This window comes from Salvia hispanica, chromosome 4 (genome assembly GCF_023119035.1).
Source record: "Salvia hispanica cultivar TCC Black 2014 chromosome 4, UniMelb_Shisp_WGS_1.0, whole genome shotgun sequence".
NCBI lineage: Eukaryota > Viridiplantae > Streptophyta > Magnoliopsida > Lamiales > Lamiaceae > Salvia > Salvia hispanica.
The window spans coordinates 14461937-14470957 of NC_062968.1; the positions used below are offsets into that span (position 1 = coordinate 14461937).

The window sequence follows — 9021 nt, forward strand, 5'->3', positions numbered from 1 at the left end:
TTCTTCCAAAATTCACGATTCTTGATCGTTAATCCTCTAGATTTGTTCATCACGATCCGATTCCAGATTTATCATGATTCCAGATTTGTTCATCTCGTTGGTGATTTCCTGAGTTCTAATCATTCGTCAAGCGTGATTTCCATATTCGATTCCTGATCGATCGTCCTTCGTCGTGAATAGTCTGAATTGCTATATGAATTCAATTCTGAAATACAATCATTATGCTAACATACACTGCTAACCGATGGTGCAAATTAGCTTCAATAAGGTCGCCGCAATGCTAGCGTACGCCGCCGTCGCGGTCTCGGCATTCGCCGCCACCGCTTCAGCTCAGGTTCCGGCACCGGCTCCAGAATCCATCTTCTGAGATTCATTGTCGTTGTCGATCTCCAGAACTGCCGTCGCCGCGTCAGTTCTCCTGTCCGCCATCGCGCTGCTCAGACATTGAATTGAGTGATTTGAATCATTGAAACTAGAATTGCTGTATTTTCCCCATTTTATGTATGGATTTTTATGATTCATAGTAGTAGTAGTAGCGATTTGTTGTGGTTGGCTGGGTATTATTGATATATTCTTTGTATTTTATTCATTTCTGAGTAATAAAGTGAGATCTTTGCTTATTAATAAAGTGAAGTAAATAGTTACCAGAATATTGAATTTAATTGAAACGGATGAGCTTTATATTGAACTAAATAACACATATTATGAACTATATAAATTTTATACAAATGGTCATGAACGCTTGAAGTTTACAATCATATTTTTTCACATCTATCTCCATGTTGTTGCTACATTTTTTATAATGCTTTGATGTTGTCGCCAAGTTATTTAATGTCTTGTGGTTTGTTTTCGACAACATTAATGCACTGCAATACTCTGCTCTTAGCCTTTGTAGTATTCCCTTGATGCTTCTTTAGGCAATTCACATTTTCAATCTTGTTCCCGCTCACCATAGTAACATTCATCATATACTTCACTCTAAGCTCTATACACTTCACTGAAATCAGAAAACACAAAACACATAACACTATTAGACATGTGACTCGACTTATTTTAACACAAGTGATACCCGCAAGTGTACGAGGCTAGTGTAGCAATTAGCAAGCAAGAGTATCGTATCCCGCAGAGACTAATTTATATCAACTTAACTACCACGAACAAATGTTGACTACTATCTAGAGAATCAGGAAATGTTTGGTTTTTTTCTAACACTACGAAAAGCATATAATGAACAAGTAAATAAATAAACGCAAGTAAATACGGAGTGAAAAGATATATGGAGAAAATTGTAGAACTCAAGGATCCGATGCACAACTCCAAGCTCTTATCCAATCAAATTTGCCTTACCTTTTGGTGTCTCTAGAATTACTAAGTCGACCACAATTATAGATTAAACCCCCTCCCGAGGTGAGAAACCTGTAGATTAGGTGCTAGGATTGAAGTCCCCTTCTAATCCTAAAACCCCTAACTCCCAAAAGCTCGATTAGGTCAAAGACCTCACTCAAAACCTCAACTCTCCCGAGTTTTATTGCATTAAGGTGTGAATTATTCTTATTTCCAGATTAATTATTTCATCTCCCGATTAATCTAATTAATCCTACACAATCAAGTGGTGATCAAACAATTGAAAGGAATAAACCCAAGAATAATCAAATAACTACAAGAGCAAGACAAGAACAAAATTAATTGGATAAAAACTATGAAATTAGTACATCTTCACCAAGAATTCTACAAAAAGGTGTTTAGCTACTCATGTTCTTCACAAAAACCATGTTTAAAACACAAGATTCAATGAAATACATGGAGAAAAGATTAAGATACTCCTGTGAGAATGAATCTATGGAATTGCAACTTCAATCTTCCGATTGGAAGTCTTCAATCTTCAATTCTCTCTCTCAAAGGTGTTCTTGGGGGTGTGTGTGAGTGTTGGAGGCGGTAGGTGTTGAATGTATGTGAACCCTAGGCGTTTTTCCTTTAATCTTCCATCAAAAATCGCGTTTTTGCCAAAAGAATACGCCAAAATAGCGTACCCGGCCGGGTGGTCATTTTCGACCCCTTTCTGGCCATTTCCCGCAGAATTACAGTACCCGGCCGGGTGAATTTACAGTGTAATAATTCACCCGGCCGGGTGTAAGTTTCTGGATAGCGCAGTGTTCTTGTAACGGCCATAACTTCTTCTACCGAACTCCGATTGAGGCGTGCAAGATACCCACGCGAAGCTCTTTCGAAGACGAAGAGATTGATATGCATTATGGGCTGATTAGACTTCAAAATCTCCAGTAAATATTGTCTCAAAGCAAGGCTGCTGCACATCCACATATTTTGTACCTTTTTCTACACATTCTTAACAAAATGGTCAACATACCAATATAATAGAGAAGTATATATAAACATGTCCAATAATAGACAAAATATGATCAAATTCATACATAACCACCCTCTAAAACCATGTAAAATTCAAGTATATCAACATGCATCATATACTCCACTCTACATAAATTGATTCCCTACAAAGGTTAAATACTTCATTATTAGCATTTATTAGTTCACCTTAATCTCTATATACTTCACGAAATTAAAAAAAGGTAAAATATTTGCAGGCTGACTGATGATATTATGGGACATGAGGTAATCTCTATATACTTCACTCTAAACGCGTTTTACTTTACTGAAATGAAAAAACAATGCACTATAAGCATGGATCACAAACACTTCACTCTAACTATGGAATACTTCACTTTAAGCACATTTTACTTCACTGAGATGAAAAAACATATCACTGATAACATGCATCACAAACACTTCACTCTAACCATGAAATACTTCATTCTACGCACGTTTTACTTCACTGAAATGAAAAACAGTGCACTTTAAGAATGGATCACAAACACTTCACTCTTAGAATGAAATACTTCACTTTTATCACATTTTACTTCACTGAGATGAAAAAAAAGATCACTATAAGCACGGATCACAAACACTTCACTCTAACCATGTAATACTTCACTCTAAGCACATTTTACTTCAATGAGATGAAAAACCAGATCACTATAAGCGTGCATCACAAACACTTCACTCTAACCATGTAATACTTCACTTTATGCAAATTTTACTTCACTGAGATGAAAAAATAGAGCACTATAAGCATGTATCACAAACACTTCACTCTATCCATGGAATACTTCACTCTAAGCGCGTTTTACTTCACTGAAATGAAAAAACAGTGCACTATAAGCATGGATCACAAACACTTCACTCTAACCATGGAATACTTCACTTTAAGCACACTTTACTTCAATGAGATGAAAAAACATATCACTGATAACATGCATCACAAACACTTCACTCTAACCATGGAATACTTCACTTTAAGCAAATTTTACTTCATTGAGATGAAAAAATAGATCACTATAAGCACGAATCACAAACACTTCACTCTAAGCACGGATCACAAACACTTCACTCTAAGCACGGATCACAAACACTTCACTCTAACCATGTAATACTTCACTCTAAGCACGTTTTACTTCACTGAGATGAAAAACCAGATCACTATAAGCGTGCATCACAAACACTTCACTCTAACCATGGAATACTTCACTTTATGCAAATTTTACTTCACTGAGATGAAAAAAGTGAGCACTATAAGCATGCATCACAAACACTTCACTCTATCCATGGAATACTTCACTCTAAGCGTGTTTTACTTCACTGAAATGAAAAAATAGTGCACTATAAGCATGAATCAAAAACACTTAACTCTAAGCATGAAATATTTCACTTTAAGCACATTTTACTTCACTGAAATGAAAAACCAATGCACTATAAGCATGGATCACAAACACTTCACTCTAAGCATGTAATACTTCACTCTAAGCACATTTTACTTCACTGAAATGAAAAAACAGTGTACAATAAGCATGGATCACAAACACTTCACTCTAACCATGGTTATAAAAGTTCTGAATTTCCACATTCATTTTTTAAAATATTTTGGGTTGATCCAGATACATATCTCAAAATTTGAATTTTCAAATCGATTTGGATTAAGCAAAACCGAAATGCTTAACCATATAGAAACGACCACAAATATAAAAATGATTGAAAATAGCTTTCAATCACCGTCTTCAACGTGACATGAACGCTGGAGGAAAACACAACGGAGCTTGTCAATAAATGGCAACACATCACCGACAAGGTCGACAAGAATTCCTCCTCAGACTATTCCTAAACCCTACCAACCCTCCGGCGACCGGAAACCTAACAGGCGCTACCTCATTCACGTCGTTGTACCTTGGTGGGGTCCACGACCTCCTCCCTATAATGGAAAAGCAGTTCTTGAGCTGGGATTGACCGAAGATGATTGCATGGAGATGAGTTGGGTGGAATCACTTCTCTTCTTTGCTAACGTTGATGACGACGAGGAATGGAGGAAACATGACGAAAAATGGAGGTCACAGTGGTGGAACCCGACATATTTGACAGAGGGAGAATAGAGAAGAGACAAAGGGAAATGAAATGTTCATCAAATGAGGGAAAAAGAAGACCCTTCTCATTTTAATTCAGTAAAATGACCAATATACCCTCGAGTGAACTAAATTATTCATATATTAATTCAAAACCTGAATATAATGTTAGAATTCTAAAAGTAATTTTAGCCCTTGATTTCTTGATCTTGTGGCTGAGATTTGTTCTCTAGTTATATACTTAAGGTGCATTTGCCCCATATCACTACTCTATATATATATATATATATATGTATATATATAGGGATGTATTCATATCAAAACTCTAAGTGTCAGTAAAACTCAAAACACTTGCAGTCCATTGGATCTTGTGATCTAACGGTCAGATGAATGCCACGTGTCATCTAATAATGTAGATTTTTAGCCTAATAATGTAGTTCGGATAATAATGTAGCATTTTAGTCTAATAATGTACCTTGTCTAATAATGTAGATTTTTAGTATAATAATGTAGCTTATCACAACCATCCAATTTAAGGATCCAAGGACTGTGATTTGTGCTGTGTTTTACACTAAGATGCTGTAAGGACCCTAACACACCCCTATATATATATATATATATATATATATATATATATATATTAAATCCATTCAGTGACATCTAATAAAATTGGGACAATATAGAGAATATTAGCATAGCTCATGCATAAGATAACATGCATAAATAGTTAAATATACTATTATTAATGATTAATTACTTAATTGCATACACAATCATTAGTTATATAAGGTGAGCATTTGATGGGCCGGTCCTGGGCCGGTCTTGGGCCTAGCCTCGGATGGTCATGGGCCCGGCCGGGCATGGGTTTACAAATTGGCCAAATAGAGCCTACTTCAACCAATTAGCCCAGCTCAGGCCCGCTCTGTTTCACTGATGGCCTGGGCCGGTCAGTTGACAACTCTACTTAAGATGTCCACATTTTTGAATGAGACGAGATTTTGGCAGGAATTATTAGGTAGAGTAAGTAGAGAAGAAAAAATAGTTGAATATTTTAATGAGGAGAGAATAAAGAGTGATTTATTACTAAAGATAGAAAATGGAAATCATGAGTGAGACAAACTAAAAATGAAAGGTGAATATCTTGAGTGGGTCGTAAGGAGTATTATTGAGTAATACGAATATAAAATAAAACATACTATCTCTGTAAAAAAAATTAGATAAAGTTGTAAATGACATGCACAGGTTTTAATGCGCAATCGATAGAATAAGAGAGATGGAGGAAAAATATGGTGGAAGTAATGTTAATGGATTATGGGGTCCACGTTTAGAATTATATGTAGGGTTGATATTGGTTTAAAACTTTCCATTTTTAGAATTAGGCTAATTTTGGTGGACGACCCAAAATGATAAAATTTGTCTATTTTTTTATAGACAAATGTAGTAAATAATTTAATTTGAAGTCTAATATTTATTTATTTGCATGATGGGATTGTTATATTATAAAAAGTAGTATTCTCACCATTCCTATGTAGTAGAGGCGTTCATTTTGAGTACTTATTTTGAAAAAATGATAATAAATAGTTAAAGTGAAGAAAGAGTAAGGGCATCCACAGTGGGACGCCCTAAGCGACGCCCTATGCACCGCCACGTCAGCATTTTATCCTCCTCCCCTTCCACCTGCAGTGGGGCGGACTATAGCCCGCCCTAAGCGACACCCTAAGCATTTTACTTCTATTTTGTATTTATATTTTTATGTTTGCAAATGTAAATTAAAATAAACATATAAAAACAACACAATTAATAAAGGGAAATTCTAAATTTACTTAATTAAAAAAAAGTTACAAATTAAGAAATAAAAAAAAACACTAAATACAAAAAAAAGGAGGCTAGTCTAAAGTAGTCCCAACTTGCGGCTGAGTCCATCGATCATCCGCTCGATGCCTTCGATTTGAGCCGGGTTGGTCGCCTGCATGAGGGCGGTGTGCGCATCCAACAACGTCTTGTAGTCGGAGGAGGCCGCCAAATCCGAGTAGGCATGGGCCGCAGTCGAAGTCGCGGACGGCGTCGAACTCGGGGTCGGCGACTGGGCCTGGTCAGGCGGCGCGGCGGAGGAGGATGTGGCCTTGCTCTTGCCCTTGGCAGCCTTGACGTCAGGGGGACGCCGGGAGGAAATCGGTGTGCCGGAACTCTCATCCTCGAACACCGGATTGTTGAGGTCCATTGGTGACGCGCCGCTATCGCTACGTGTATAATCAGCGAAGGTGCGCTTCGACGCCCTCCTTCTCGCCGCCATCGATGGGGGAATCACACCACCAACGAACTTCTGCTTGTCCCTCAAGAGCGCCCAGCACTGGTAGTGCTTGAAATCGTCGTACAATGAAATGTATGACTGCATCGCTTTGTCCCGCACATCCGCGAGACTCTCGCCACTGCCCTGCTCCCTCTCGCACTTCTCGTACTCCCCCGCGAACAAATTCACCTGCTTCTTTATTTGATCCTAGTGCTTGCGGAGCTGCTCCCTGTGGCGCTTGTAGGCGTACGCCGGCTTGGCTGCGTTGTATTTCTCGGCGATGCTGTTGGAGATTTAGGGATTACAAGAAGGAATACAAGAGCTAAGTAACTGAAACGAAATTACAAAGAAGATTCGAAACAAATAAACTGGAAAAGCCGAGTCGAGGAGTCCTCTTTCCGCAAGACGAGATACGCCCCGGTAGTGCTCTTCGAATTGACGTTTCGTCCCCAAAGATAAAACGGCTACGTCTCTGGTGAAGCAGCACCGCTATCAGCAGAGCTCCGGCGAACTGGATGGAGGAGAGGGCAGAGCTTCGACAGAAGAACAATGCAGAGGGAGGAGAGAGTGTATGATGCAGAGTGTGGATTCTAGTTTCTGATGTAGAGAATGCTAGAATGGCTAGCCTATTTATAGGCTCAGTCCACTGCAGGGGGTCAACGGCCATAATGGCCGTCATTAATGGTAGATCGTAACGGTCGTCGGTTACGAGCTGTAACGTTCGGGCGTTACGCGCTCAGAGCTAGAGAGGCTGAGTCTAGAAGCTTCTAGATTCATTCACGACGTGGACTATCACGTGTCAGCCACGTTGGCTTACCGCGTCATACTGACGAGGTGGCATCCCGCTTGGCTCGCTGACGTGGAAACGGTGATGGTCTAAAAAGAACTAGACCCACTAGACTTGGGCCAAGCCCGCAACTAGGCCCAAGCACCAAGCCCACGACCAGGCCCAAAGACCAATTGCCAAGATCCAAGTCCAAGTCCAAGGACAAGGACACGGGCACGGGCACGGGCACGGGCACGGGCGCGGGCGCGGGCTCGGCTCGAGGCTCGAGGCTCGCGGCACGCGGCTCGCGGCGGGGCGGGCGGCGCGCGCGTGTGCGCGCGTGTGGGCTCTACAGCCCATCTTAGTCCACTATAATTATTCCATGTAATAATCCTTCTTATTAAATACTAGTTTAATAAGATTGTAACTTCCAATGTGGGATAATTAACTCTCTTAATTATTCCCTAAGCTTCTCTCATAGCTCATTAAGTTTGCAATTTTGCACAACTTTAATCCATTATTTCTCACTCACCGGGAATCGGATTTTAGAAAATAAATATATCACGGTCATCTACTCCGAACGTAGATCGACACTATATTATTTAATTTCACAAAATTAAATATCTCGTTGAAATTATAATTGGTCAAAGTTCATTGACCGGGCATAGATTCCAACAGATGCGCTCCCAATACGCAGTCACCTTCTGGTTGTTGGCGTACACCGGATCCTCCGAAACATCAATCCAACATCTCGTCAAGACAATGGATTCGGTGTCGGAGTAGTTCGTCCTTCCCGGGGCGAACTCTTCACACACCTCCGTTGGCGGACCCAGACGCTGCGGCGGAGGCGACGGAGGGAGCGGCGGTGGCGGGCCGGCCGCGAGGTGCGGCGGCGGCGGAGGGGCGGTGGGGAGAAGGCTCCATGTCGGACAGCCCGTACGAGTCGGTGCTGAAGTCGGGATCGTACTCGGTGTTGGTGTCGAATGGTCGGTATTCGTCGGGTTTTGTACCCGACCATCGTGCACCACCGAACATCGGACTATTCGAATTTGGGTAATCTCCGGAATCCATTTTGCTTGAAATGTAGAAAATGTAGTGTGAATTTGAGAGTGAAGAGAGTGAAAAATGAAGTGAAAATGAGAGGTATATATAGGTTTTGAAAATTTAATAAAATTAAAAAAAAAAACGGAAACGCGTCGCATCGTCCGCGTCGTCCACAGTGGCGGACGATGAGACAGACGATGGGGTATCCTCCGTGCATCATCCGCGGACGATGTATCTGTTAGGTTTGGTATACTGAAAAGCATGTTTCGAGCAAGTTTTGCGCGAATAGAATCTTGCTTGTATACGTAAAACTCTACAATCCATTTTTAACCCAATTCAGTATTATTCGAGCAGTCTTGCACGAATAGAATCACTATTATTATTACATTGTGTTTGCTTGTGCATTTATAAGATGTTTTATAAACATTTAAATGTATAAGAAACAAACAAAGTCT

The 9021-nt window shown here is 40.1% G+C and overlaps 1 non-coding gene across 1 annotated transcript; it reads left to right on the forward strand.

The window, feature by feature from the left end:
* Positions 1 to 5110: 5110 nt before the first annotated feature.
* On the forward strand, positions 5111 to 5210 carry LOC125185738. Its single transcript, XR_007170240.1, has one exon. It is a non-coding gene; the product is annotated as a U6 spliceosomal RNA (small nuclear RNA).
* Positions 5211 to 9021: the final 3811 nt, after the last annotated feature.